General features: G+C 44.6%; 1 protein-coding gene across 1 annotated transcript in view; it reads right to left on the reverse strand.

Annotated features, from left to right (window-relative positions):
• Positions 1-3,043: 3,043 nt before the first annotated feature.
• FSCN3 (fascin actin-bundling protein 3) overlaps positions 3,044-13,524 on the reverse strand; it is a 219,211-nt gene continuing 208,730 nt past the window's right edge. Inside the window, exon 7 of the mRNA XM_086937456.1 lies at positions 3,044-3,304. The gene's annotated coding sequence lies outside the window, so the exon portion shown is untranslated. The remainder of the gene's footprint in view (positions 3,305-13,524) is intronic.

A 13,524-nucleotide genomic window follows, 5' to 3' on the forward strand; every position in this document is an offset into this window, starting at 1 on the left:
TTGTGCATCGCTCACCCATTAGTCCCCAAACGTTCTGTGCAGCTGTAGGTTCATGAAGTCAGAGAATCTTCGAATGTTGCTATAGCTTTCGGGATGGATGCAACAGGGTGGAAAATCCATTGAACAGTTTCCTTGAGGAGGGTCTTTGTATAAGGAACTCTATATATATATCTTTATATAGCAAAAGATACTAAAGATATTTATAGGTTGCTTCAAAGCGGGAAACGGCCACTACAATGCGGCCGTTTCCACGAGTAACCATAACCACGCATGCTTTACAACGCATGCGTGGTTACACGAAAAGCCTTTACCACGCATACCTTTACTACGAGATACGTAGTAAAGGCATGTGTGCAAAAGGAAACAAAAAGGGGGGGGTCTCCCCCCACCACCCAAAAAAAAAACGTGGGTTGAGTAAAGGGGGGTTGGGGGGTCCCCCCTCCCAAAAGAAACTCACCTGATTCAGAAAGATGAAGAAATGTGAAGGCAATTGGCCTCGTTAGAGGAAACGGAAAGACATTTCCGTTTCCTCTAAACGATGTGAAATGTCACATCGGAAGGGATTGGAAAGAAGAGGACTTGGAGAGGTAAGGAAGAATGAGGGGGTGGTTTCACAGGGGAAAAATATAAGGGATAATTTACAGTGATAGGAGATATCCTTTAACATAAAAATGCCAATAACATGTATAGTTTCACAACGAAAAACGTTGTAAAAATGTGTGTGTTAAAGGCATTTTCGTGGTAAAGGAGATGCGTGGGAAAGGAATTCCGTTGTAACGCATGCGTGGTAAAGGCATGCGTTGCAACGGAATTTGTTGTAACATCATACAACCGTTAAAAGCAATATCGCCAAGCAAACAAGAGAGTATAGACCTCCTCATAGGGGTGCTGGGGTACAGTTCTGCGTCTTAAGCAATGTCATACTCGGACACAACAGGAGACAGTAGACTTGATGCCCATTACTGAGGAGTTTAGTCTACCAATTACTGTTCATAACTCCATCCTCTCTATGCTGAGCCTTCCTTTTTCCAACAGGGCAATAATGGTAAGCAACTGCCGTGCACATTAATCTATAGTGCCTATTATTAAATAAGGTAGAATGTTGAAGACTTGTTGCCAGATATGATAACAATTGACAAAATGTATCTAAGAGTAGATGAGCGTGTGTAACATGTTCACCTGCACTATAGTCCATCCTACAGCACAGAATAGTTGTACTCATTGGGTACTTTTTTTTTTTTTAGACTTTTATGTAGTGCCAACTAGACCCGCGGATATCAGGTATCAGAGCGCTTTACATGAGTACCAGTTTCGTTACAGAAAGACACATTCATTGATAACAGATATCAGTTTACACAAAATACAGAATTACAGTTGTGTGTATATACTGCTGCCTCCGTGAGCATTTCTTTGGAATGATTGCTTACGGGGACTATTTAAAAGGCATTTTGGAGTACATAGAGTAATATTCCTGTACGTCCACTAAGATACCTTTGTGAATTTGCCCAAAATTTCTAAAATGGGAACAAAATGGGAATAGCTGGGAAATATCCCTGTACAATTCATACAAATATGAAAGGGCGGTGCCTTCTTTGCACTTTTACTAATAAATAATAATAATAATAAATAAATAAATCTGTATTTATAAAGCATGAACTACTCACCTTTACGGGTCTCAAGGCACTGGGGGCCATCATACAAATTAAGCAAGCTAGTACCCATGCCCAGAGTCACGTGGTGCTGAGCTGCCGCCGGAGCCGGGGATCGAACCCTGTGCTCCGAAGTCAGCTGCCCTGACCACTGCACCACACCTCTCCACTAATACAGAGATGGACTTCTCGTGTCGAATGACAAACAGTACCTAAAGGTGCTTTCCAGTGTTACTACTTCTCATGCCACAGATGGTTTTGTGAAGCACCTCAATGTGCTCTCCAGCAGTAAGGCACAATTCAAGTTGTCTCGCTACAGGATCCTGGATGTCTGAGACCATTAGAGGATGCAACTTGGTACACTAGCCTGTTGAATTGTATTGAGGGATAAATGGTCTCTTAAAACCCCTTACTACATTAAAAGGAAAGTGGCAGGGTGGTTCATCACAAGGAGAGAGAACGTTTATTTTCCCATTTTAGGTTCAGACAGGCTTCATGTAGCCACTGGCTGAAAACCTCTATCCTTGGACAGCGATTCTGGTAAACTCTTGTAGTCCGGAGAATTCTCCAATCAACACCCTTTCTTCATATATCACAAGCACCCCCTTTCAACTTACACCACGACAAAAGCATCACGTAGGAGTAAGTGGATTATATCAGGGCCAAAAACTGTTTGCGTTAATAGTTCCACCATAAAAAAACGTAAATAATAACATTGTGAAAGCCAATATACGTTGTAGAGACTACTTTTGATTAGGCCATCATTCTTAGCAAACTTATGAAACTTCTTATGAAAAAGTAGATGCTCGCAAGTGAAATGTGTGTATCAACCACAACTACGTATTCCTCAATGCTGCTTTGATACACAACAGCTGGCCATGAGGTGGGACTGTCCATGTGCACTGCTTCTGTCTACTACACACCACAGTGGCTACTTCTCACTTGCTTCCCTTGCCATAACATTGTATGTTAAACTTGTATGGAACTTAGGGGTGTTTTCACCTCAGTTCTCTGCCCTAGGGGCCACTTACTAACAATCATCATCACCTTTAACAATATCAGCACCGCTGCCAGCCATCTTAGCCAGAAGGCCAGTTGCTAAATGGACAGGCAAGTTTGGTAAGTTATAAGACCCAAAAAAAAGAGCCTGAGGAGATTTAAAGACCAGCGGGATGACTTCCCTTGACTAGGAGCAAAAAACACACAAAGGCCCCTGGTACTAGATGGGAGTGCTTTCGAACATGGTCGCAATGCGGGCTACCCTCACTGAGAGTTTGGTAACTTGCCGTACACCTGCCCCTAATGTACTAGAATTTTTAATAAATGGAAGACTTCAAGTGCTCATAATTTGACAGACAAAAATATGTTCAACTGGTAAAAGAGAATAATAGGCCACCCGGATACATTATCTTGGTACATTTCCTTGGTTTTCCTGAACACCACCTGAACCCAGAGAACACAATCCAACACCCAATGCTTGCAGTTCTGTGTTGTCTGGCGGAAGCGCCCTTCGGGAGAGAAGAGTTTCCGATTCTTTTGGGTTGATATAGGGGGTGCCTGAGGAAGAGCTCTCCAGTTTCCATTTATCGTTACTCAAACATCTGGGGGTGAATATATGTGTCTTGCCGGATTTTTCATTCATTGGTGGAAGGTTCCTGAATGGAGAAAAGAGAATAGATGTGAGTCTGTTTCATTTGTTTGCAAGCAGCGCTAGGTGAAGTCATAACCTTCAAAAGGCGCAGTTTACACCTCGGACATCCTGTGCATATAGAGCAAGCCCACATACAACATGTCTAAGTAATCAAGCAATTAAGTAGTCTATTTATTTATCTATTAATCAGTTGTGTGACACAACGTCAGCATAATCAAATGCACTGCACAACAAATAGTAAAAACATGCTAAGAAATCTGTCAGTAAGGCGATGTGAATATCATTATCTTTTAGTACATCTTCCTTGTCCCAGTACTTACTTCAGGGCATATCAACAAGGGCCTTATCTCTGCTTTTTTGGCTTTAAAAGCCAAAAAAGCGGAGATAAAACTATTGCCCTTTTTACGAGTGGGTGCTAATTTGCATTAGCGCATGTTAGCACCAGTTTTCCAAATACCTCGGCTTGCATCTCTAATGAGATGCAAAGTGGGCGTCACTGGGCAGTACTGCATGTAAATTATCGCTGATGTGCACACCACAATATTACAAGGAGGCCCACGCATTTTAGCAGACGAACTAACATCGGCTAAAATGCTGACTTACGTATACTTAACATTGGGGGTGGATTATGCTGATACGACCACAGGGTTGTAGCAGCAAGGTTATCGCCTTTTTCCATGGAACATCGCTGGAAAACCAGCGATGGTCCATGGAAAACACCGCTATCCCTGGAATAGTTATCGCCATTGCTCTATGCGCTGTTAATACAGCGCTAGCATGGCGATAATTTCCAGTGATAGCCGGCGGAAAAAAATGTCATGCTAAGCGAGGCCAGCGATAATTATCGCTGCCGCTTGATAATATGACCCTAGGTAAGGCGTTCTACGTCACTGAGACATGTAACCCAAAGATATAACAGGGAACAAGGCTTTTATTTTATTTTTTTGTCAGTAACCAAGTCAGAACCCCTGTCAGAGGGTCATAGGGCAAGCTGGAGCTACTGAACCAAACCGTGGGGATTGAGGCTTTTTCAGTCAGTCAGTTAAATATACTTTATTTCGGCAAAGCCATAAAAGTTTTCCATCAATACAATTAATAAAACAACATTTCTAATCCAATCAGTGGTAATACAACTTGTCATAAATTACAACCTAAAATCATTTCACATCTTATATTTATACAAGTTATTACAAATAGTTAAAAATGTGTATTAAAAAGAGAAAAAATTGCATAAATTATAAAATTGATAAAACCAGTCACCTGGCACTCGCAATTATAACTAAGAAGAAACATCATCATTTGGTAACTAGTCTTCTTTTCGTCCACATCCGCTGCAAAAACTTTGCAGTTGCACTAACATACAGTGCAAAGGGGTCCGTTCTTCGTATCCTCAAGGCACAGCGGTGACACGAATTCCCCATTAGTATACACACAGGGGCCAGTCAAGCTGAGCGAATCTGGGCATAGGCTGGGCATGCAAATTGCACATGTGGTTCAATATTTTCCTGGTCAACACAATAGGGACAATTACCAGTATGAGAGGTAGACCACTTTACAGTAAAAGACTTTAATGGGTGCGTCGCTACTCTAAATTGATGATATAGCTTCTTATCTAAAGAAACCATGATTAGGTCCCAGTACTTCTCTAATCCTTGCACTACTTTAATATTCAGATATTCTCCAGTCAGTGAGGTGCCCACCACTTTTTGTTCCTCCCTCTGTATTACCAGTGCCCAAACAGTTATTTCAGTGCCCCGTTAGATGGTAATTGACCCGTAGCGTGATAGTACCAAAGATCGCCGTGGCCTAGCGAGATCAGCAACTTCTTGATCAAACACAGCCAAGATATTTTGTGGAATCTGTCAACCCTGATGACATCTTGTAGGGCAACAGCATAGTGGCACAGCTCTGGGGTAGCCTATAGTATTTGCTAAAACAACAGGGAACAGCCATGTCCAGAAATAGGGAGTACTAGATGGAAGGGAGACCAAAGGTCTTAAAAAAAATTCTCTGACCGCTCCAAAGTGGAAACATTGCAAAAGCCCCACAGCTCAGTGCCAAATAGCGTTGCACCAATAGCCTTGTCCTCATACACCTGAAGAGCTGGTTCTACTGGCTTGGTGAAGGATAAACAATGTTCTTTTAGAATAACTCCAGTAATCTGTATTTGTATTTGCGTCAAGCATGCCCTTTCAATGAGTTGGGACCAGGACAAGTTGGATGAGAGTTTGATTCCTCTGATATCAAAACGAGTCGACCCTCTCTAGGAACTGCCCCCTAACCTCAAATTACCCTTGACCTTTTTTGAAGTACTAAACACCATGGGGCAGATTTACAAGGAACTGACACATCTGCATAGATGCGTCAGTTTTCTTGCTTCAGCGCCGAATGTCCTTGCACCACTATGGATGTGCTGTATTTACAATACAGTGCTCCAGGCGCAAGGATTAACAGATGCATCGGATATTGTGACAAATCTGTTGGCACAAAAGTGACACATTGCTGGAGTTGCTCTCATGAAAGTGACGCAACTTCAGCAATGCACCACAATAGATGGGCGAGTCTCATTCCAAAAGCCCTGCGTCATTTCTTATGCCTGGTCTGAGCAGGCCTAGGGATATTAATGCAGTGAAGGCGTAGATTGACATAGTGAAATCTTCTAGATTTCACTGCGCCAGTTATACATGGCTTTTTGCGTGGGAAAGCCCACCCTGCATAAATTATTCCTGACGCAGGTACAATGTGAGCCAAGGCTTTACAACGTGACGCATCTCCCTAGATGCGCCACGTTGTAAATGGGCCTTAACATTTACGCTGCAGCTGCGTCACAAAAGTCACGCAATGGCAGAGCACATGTCCCACAATGGGCTTGTAAATCTGCCCCCATAAATCTAGTTTTTGCTGCATTGATTTCCAGGCCACGATCCGAGCAAAAGACCCTTAATTTATTCAGAACTTTTGGGGGCCACTAAGGGTTTTTGCGATTGAAAGAGTGTCATCTGCAAACAACAGTATGGGGATCTTATTATTGGCTATGGTTGGGACATCCGGTGAGCACTCAGAAAGATAGTCTACCATCCCGTTCAAGTATAAAGAAACAAGGGTAGAGGTCAACACACACCCTTGCCTTATGCCTTTTGACACTGGGATCTTGTCTGTCAGTTGGCCCTGGGGACTCCACCTAAACCTAGCAAAGTTGTTCTCATGAAGCTTGATAAGTGAAGCTAGGATTTCATAGGGCAAGCCCCTCTCCTGCAGAACCTGCCACAGCCTAAACTTTTGGACCAGGTCAAAAGCGGATTTAGGATCGACAAATGCAACAAACAAATTGCCCTTGCCGATCAAAACAGTCTTCCAGTACATTAAAACAAACCGGAAGACCTGGTCTACTGTAGATTGAGGCTTTCTACCCAATGTCCCAGGGCCTGACATACTATGACCTCTGAGCAACTGGGCTTAGTACTCCTTCAGTACTTGAATTTCAGTGGTGGCTTGGGTCGAGCAGGGAAAAGTAGGTGCAAGGTGTACACAGACTCACAACTTAAAATCACATTTAGCAACCACAGTAAATGACTGTCCAGCTGGATTCTTGCTTCCATGAAAAAATAGTATTTATTTATGAACATAAAGTGAAATATGGCACACAAAATATAATACACACAGTCTAGTGTACTCTAGTGTTGTCAAGGTAAACCCTTCAGTAACACATCCTGGTCTAAGGATTGTGGTTTTTCTGCATTTATGAGAGGAAACATAGGGGTTAGGCCCCCAATTGCAAATGTACTAGTACTAGTCACAACGGGCAGAAGTCATGCTGAGTTTCTCCCAGATATACAGCTTCAGTTTGACAATTTTGAGAGGCAAAGCTCCCCTTATTATAATTTGTTTTCAGACACAGGTGTGATTTAGGATATTAGTCTTTGAAGTTTGTGTGGTACAGGGTGCCCAACTTGAAGTGCTCACTCCTCTATCCTGCCCTTTGTCCAGGAAGCAGTATGTCACAGAAGGAGCGACTTCACTTGTGATAGCCCTACACTCAGGCCATAGGAGAGTTTAAAAGGATCACATCTGGATGCCAGCATCACTGATATATGCCTCATAAAATGTTGCATAGGCCCCCAGCTCTACTCTTTAGAATTCTCTTATTTGCCCAGTTCCTTCTCGAGATGTAGGCAGGCCCCACTAACTAGTGATCTTTCCAGAGTCAAAGAACACTTTTAAAATGCCCAAAAGAACCTGTCTCTCCCTTCCTCCATTGTGTGCCACACCCTGCTATCAGGAACACAGCAATCAACAGATTTCTCTTGGGGGCCTCCTACAAATGCCTTCCTCAAGATCGTGGGCTTCCAATGTGGAACCCACAGGCCTCTAGGCATTATAACACTCACAGGCACGTATACTTCGCAGCACGCACACATGTGAGCTGCACAGCTCTACATGCTGAAACCATGTAGCCCAAGGGGGAGTTAAACACACAGCAGCAAAACGTTTCGTGATTGGGCCGATAGGCCCCACTCCAGTGACATATGTACAAAGGCCTATTCACACGACTGATCATCAGTACTAAAACACGGTATGCTGCCAACACTGCACTCGTGCTACTTAATACCTTGGTGAGGGCAGCAGCCCTTTACCACTTATGAGGGTAGCACTTTGGGCATGGCTCTCGGTCCAACAAGACCCCAAGCCATGAAACAGGCCTAGGTCATGGTGCACACGCATGATCCATATTCATCCATGACTAAAATCAGCACCAGGGATCCAGATATTGTTGCAGCTGACGTCGTCAAACAAGAGGGAGTGTGATCAATTGATCGAACGGGCACCAATTACCACCTCAAAGGGGAGGTGGAAGGTCCAGTTCCAGCGTGTGCCCGTGTGTAGAGTACTCAAACAACAAGCGGGGTTGCTGAACTGTTCCTGGTAAGAAAGGAGACTGGCTGTACCGAAGGTGTATGTTAACACCCTTGGGCATCCATTAAATTGGACATGTTTGCCTCACACACCCCGAGGGATGTCATGCTTCATCATCGGCGGTTGCTCCTCGTCGGGGAGGCGGTGCAATCCCCGACGGGCTCACCTCAAGGAGGGGCTCTTTAGCGGAGATCTTTTTGCCCAGCTGCCTGTTGATGAAGTGTGGGTATGTGGGCCAGGGCAATAGTATCCTGCAATGGAAGGGTGAGGTTTAAAATATAGTAGAGGGTCCCGGAAAAAACTTTATTCTGGAGGTCCTCCTACTATCGTTAAAAGAGTGTAGTATAGTTTGTTTGTTGGGTCACGGAGAGCCTATAGTTTAGGCTCAAGTTATCCGTGTCCGTGCTGAGTCACTTACCCATCACCGCCGAGCTCGAATAGGTCACCTATTCGAGCTCGGCGGTGATGGGTAGGTGACTCAGCACGGACACGGATAACTTGAGCCTAAACTATAGGCAACTTCTGTTGTACCGACCCGCCGATAACTCAGGTGGCCATTAGTCCAAGACCTTTAGGCACAGGATTTCCCTGAGGTAAAGCACACAAGGCTCATGACACTAGCATGTTCCTGTGTTAACCCCCCACCCACACTTTCACCAGGTCCTGAAGAATCGCGGGAAATCCCCAAGCGAGAAACATGTTGACCGACCTTCACATTAGTCTAGTTTGCAACACGGCACGTAACTCTCCGTGACCCAACAAACTATACTACACTCTTTTAACGATAGTAGGAGGACCTCCAGAATAAAGTTTTTTTCCGGGACCCTCTACTATATTTTAAACCTCACCCTTCCATTGCAGGATACTATTGCCCTGGCCCACATACCCACACTTCATCAACAGGCAGCTGGACAAAAAGATCTCCGCTAAAGAGCCCCTCCTTGAGGTGAGCCCGTCGGGGATTGCACCGCCTCCCCGACGAGGAGCAACCGCCGATGATGAAGCATGACATCCCTCGGGGTGTGTGAGGCAAACATGTCCAATTTAATGGATGCCCAAGGGTGTTAACATACACCTTCGGTACAGCCAGTCTCCTTTCTTACCAGGAACAGTTCAGCAACCCCGCTTATTGTTGCAGCTGAGCCACTCAGAGGAGAGGTGCACATCCATCACCATGCAGGGAATTTTATGTACCAACACTTCCCTTTCCATGCTAACATTTTGCCCTGTTGCTTCTCCTTACAGCCCCTCCTCTTTGCAGAAAACATCACCTTGTAAAAGATCAAAGAAACAAATCCAGGCTCCAAGCTGTTCTAAGAAGGAAAACCTTTCTTCTATGGAACATTTAGTACAGAATAAGAACAAACAAGCATTTGCAATGCAATAGGTCTTGCATTTATTAAGTTTGAGTTATTGGCATTGCTAAATATTGCAATACCAATTGCAACAAAAGTCTATAAATTGTAGGCCCAAAAAATTTGAATTTATTTTTGTAGCAATGGTGGCATGCTGCGCTTTAGATGAATATGTTTAAAAGTAAAGGGCGCCATACTGCGATTGCTACAATAGTTAATTTTGGATGCGTTAACAATTGGTGTGTGCACTGATGGCTGGTGGGGTGTGTGCCTGGTGGAAGTTTGCATTGCCAGCTGGTGGTGTGTGTACCCGGTGGAAGCGCACACCGACGTTTGGTGGTGTCTGTGCCTGGTGAAAGTGTGCACTGACGGTGTGGTTGTGTGTGTGGTTGTGGTTGTGTGTGTGTGGTTGTGGTTGTGTGTGGTTGTGTGTGTGTGTGTATTTGTGTGTGATTGTGTGTGGTTGTGTGTGTGTGGTTGTGTGTGTGTGGTTGTGTGTGTGGTTGTATGTGTGTGCGGTTGTATGTGTGTGTGGTTGTTTGTGGTTGTGTGTGTGGTTGTGTGGGTGCGGTTGTGGGTGTGGGTGCGGGTGTGGTTGTGTGTGAGGATGTGTGGTTGGGTGTGGTTGTATGTGTGCCTGTGTGTGTGTGTGAGAAAGAGAGAGTGAGCGTGCATGTGTGCATGCCTGTTTGTATGTGAAAGAGAAGGGGAGAGGGAGAGAGAGCATGCATGCGTGCGTATATGCGTGTGTGGGAGAGAGAGAGAGAGCTTGTGTGCGTGAAAGAGATAGAGAGTTGTAGGGAGAGCGGGTATATCCAATCAATGAGAGGAAAGGCGCCCTGCGGCACCTGTTCTCATGCAATCTTTTCGTGTTTTAGGTATTTCAAATACTGTGTTTTTCGTACCTCTGTAATATACACATCGAGGGACAAGCGGGGAGCGTGGAGTAGAGCAGGAAAAGGTGTGAGGGAACACACCACCCTATCCTTTCACAACCGCACCCACTGCTGACTCCGCAGCTGCAGGAGAATCATTAACAGGCACCAGGCCTGAGCAGCTGGAATGAATGAGGCACCACCACTGCTGGAGACTTGACAGGGAGCAAAGGCCTGGCCCTGTTGAAAGCAGTGAGCACCAATGAATGCCATTCAGTCAGCACGTTCAGAATGCCGCAGCAAGACTCCTCACGGGAACGAAATCAAGATGCTCGGCTAAACCCTCTCTCAAAGCTCTTCACTGGCTCCCCATCCAGGAGCGTATCGCTTTTAAGACCTTATGCATTTCCCATAAAATTTTACAGGGCAAAGGCCCACCCATACTAAAACCACTCATCAAACCTCATAAATCCACCAGACAGCTCAGGTCGGACTCCCTTTTCCTTGCCAGCATCCCCAGAATAAGAAAAGCGGGCACGGGCGGTCACAGCTTCGCTTACAACGCCCCTAAGCTCTGGAATAGCCTGCCTCTTAACATCTGTAGAGAAACCAACCTGCTGTCATTCCGCAGGCTACTGAAGACCTGGCTCTTCCCCCAATAATTTCACCTCAGGAGCACTGTAAGCTGATACTATAGCGCTGGGATGCCCTTGGGTAGCTACGCGCTTTATAAATCCAAATCCATATCCAAATCCTTACCGTGCATGGCAGAAGTAAAAAGTGCTTCGGCACTGCACACTGCCACCACCACGACACCAGTGCTGGAGGCCTGAAAGGGAGCAAATGGGTTCTTGTATCATACCACAGTCAAGCTAAAAGCACCAGTGAAGGTCTTACTGTAAACAGCAGGAGTAAATGGTGCTTCGGCACTGCACACCACGCACTACCCCCACCAAGCCACCAGTGCTGGAGGCCTGGCAGGGAGCAAGGGGTTATTGTATCATAATAAAAGCACTAATGAATGACTTACCATGCGTAGCAGGAATCAATGGTGCTTCGGCACTACACACCAAAGAAAGAGAGAGAATGCATGTGTGCGTGAGTGCCAGTGTGTGTGTGCGTGAGAGAGAGGGGGAGAGAGCGAAAGAGCGTGCGCGTGTGTATGTGAGAGAGGGAGAGAGAGCGTGCATGTGTGCGTGCATGCAAGTGAGAGAGCAAGAGCACGCATGTGTCCATGCGTGGGTGTGAGTGAGAGAAAGAGAGAGAGAGTGCATGTGTTTGTGCGTGAGTGTGAGAGAGAGAGTGTGCATGTGTTCGTGCATGTGTGTGAGAGAGGGGGAGAGTGAAAGAGAGCAGAGAGCCTGCATGTGTGAGTATGCATGCGTGATTGCGAGAGAGCGTGCATGTGTGCGTGTGAGAGAGAGGGGAGAGGGAGAGAGAGAGAGCGTGCATGTGTGCGTGCATGCGTGTGTGAGAGAGGGAGAGAGAAAGCAGCGTGAAAGAGAGAGTTGATGCTGCATGGCAGAGCATGTTGGATATCCCACAGCAATCCTCGAACCCCTCTGTAGGAATGTGTTTCGTGGAAAACATGAACAAAAATTCCTAAGGTCAATGGTTGTCATAATAGATGCAAGGTGAAATTCCAAAACCTAGCCACTAGAGGGCATGATATGACTGCACGCAAATCCACAACGAGTTTATGCTCCAAAAGAACCCTCCTCCGACTATATTGTTTTCCCTTTCTTGGCCTCGATTTAAGTGAGAAGGAATGCTGAAGAGTGGCGGGGAGGGAGAGGAGAAGGAGTTGGGAGGGAAAGCAAAACGATGACAGCTTGAAGGCTTAATGAGATTAGAAAGGCTGATGGAAACTGCGCGCGTTCACACGCACATGCACTGCAAGCTGTAGCCGGCGCATTTTTTGGGTAGTATTTTTTGAAGCCCTCTTTACTTAAGGTCTTGCCAGACCAGCGCTGAGCGCTGGGTCAGGCGAAACCTAAAACGGGTATGTTTCAATGGATTTTGGTCACGCGCACATGTGGGTGAATTATTTTCCCCACCTGACCAAGGCCACAATTAAGTGTCCAGGGATAAAGAACTCAGTCTAAAGTTTACAAACTTTATAAAGACCTAGCTCCGAGGGAGTAGCCAGTTTTACGTTTTGTTCTGTATAAGAGGGTGGCTTAGAGCCAATATATCTAAATCCACAATGTATGCAAACTTATTGGCTGTCACTCATTATGTCAAATTGTGCCTTCTCTCACTTCCACTAGGACCACTGTTACTGCTCATATGTGGTTTTGGGTATTCATTTTTAATCTAGGTATGAGATCATCAGGTCTAGGGCAGTAAATTTAGAAATATTCAAAAGTTAAGATATACCTTAAAACTTTTTCTGTACTCAATTAAACTGATTTTGGTGTGGTGTTTTGTGAAACAGAATTTCACACTACTTAAGCAGAATGGTTTGATTCTAGCTTGTGAGCTCAGCCTGTATACCAGGTACTCACAATTATATTTTAGATCATTATTATGGAATTAACACACCTTTAATCTGCTTGGCCGCCCTAAGATGTTAAGCACCCGACTAAAAAAGACTAGACAGGAGGTATAAATTGTGTATGTGTTTATTTTTTTTAACTAAAGCATTCTCTTAGAATTAACATTTGATAGACTAAACAAAATATAGATCCTTTATCTGTTGCGTGATTAATAAAAGACATTTTATATATGTCTTTAAAGCAATATTTTCCTAATAATATGTTTATTTTAAAGATATATTTGTGAGGCCAAAAGATCCCAAGCTAATAAAAGGCCATCAGTCTTTAAGAAAAGCCCTCAACACTGCTCAGTTCCAGCTCCGGTCAAATAATCATAATGTGCAAAAACAAGCACTCCACAGTTATTTGGAAAATTATTGTTCTTTCTTAGGCCAGGAACCTGCCAGTTGTCAATAGATGTGCTTCATAAAAATCCTCATAATAAAGTATCTATTGCGACATCTAAATACCTAATTTATCTAATCAGAAAATCCAATTTGTCTATGTAGAGGGTGCTTTAGAGAAAAGCTGTAATGGGAGCTC

Source organism: Lissotriton vulgaris, chromosome 1_1, assembly GCF_964263255.1.
Source record: "Lissotriton vulgaris chromosome 1_1, aLisVul1.2, whole genome shotgun sequence".
NCBI classification, from domain to species: domain Eukaryota; kingdom Metazoa; phylum Chordata; class Amphibia; order Caudata; family Salamandridae; genus Lissotriton; species Lissotriton vulgaris.